Source organism: Crocodylus porosus, unplaced genomic scaffold (assembly GCF_001723895.1).
Source record: "Crocodylus porosus isolate Cpor-Errol unplaced genomic scaffold, CroPor_comp1, whole genome shotgun sequence".
Lineage (NCBI taxonomy): Eukaryota > Metazoa > Chordata > Crocodylia > Crocodylidae > Crocodylus > Crocodylus porosus.
In genome coordinates, this window is record NW_017728950.1 from 26218013 (window position 1) to 26218686 (window position 674).

Consider the following 674-nt stretch of genomic DNA (forward strand, 5'->3'; position numbering starts at 1 on the left):
TCAGGAGGTGCTATTTCACGGTCAGGGCAGCTAGGATCTGGAACCAACTTCCAAGGGAAGTGGTGCTGGCTCCTACCCTGGGGGTGTTTAAGAGGAGGCTAGACAATCACCTTGCTGGGGTCGTTTGACCCCAGTACTCTTTCCTGCCAGGGCAGGGGGTCGGACTAGATGATCTGCTCAGGTCCCTTTCTAAGCCTACCAACTATGAAATTATGAAGCCTCCCCTGCCCACTACCACTACAGCTGAGGGTGCAGGCATGGGTGATACTAAGCAGTGGCACCCTGCTGCTGTGGCTGGGTTTCCTGTGCGGGCAGCCTGTCTCCTGTCCACACACGACCCTTCCTGCCACCCTGTGCTACCCTCAAGCCCCCTGCCACCCTCAAGCCCTGCCACCTAGCACCAGGCCGGCATCTTGGGTGAGTGGACACATGCTGCCCCATGATAGCCCACATGGGGCTGCCACCTACATTTGTGGGTACATGTGCCCCTCATGCACGCACCCCCCAACACACCTCACAGCCCCCCTGCATGTACACCCCATACACAGTGTGAGTGACTTGTGAGTGGGCACTGGGGGAAGGGCGATGGGGAGGTACCAAAATACAATGTCGCCCAGGGTGCCATTTTCCTTAAGGTTGGCTCTGCTCCGTCTCCTACATTTCTTTGTTATATA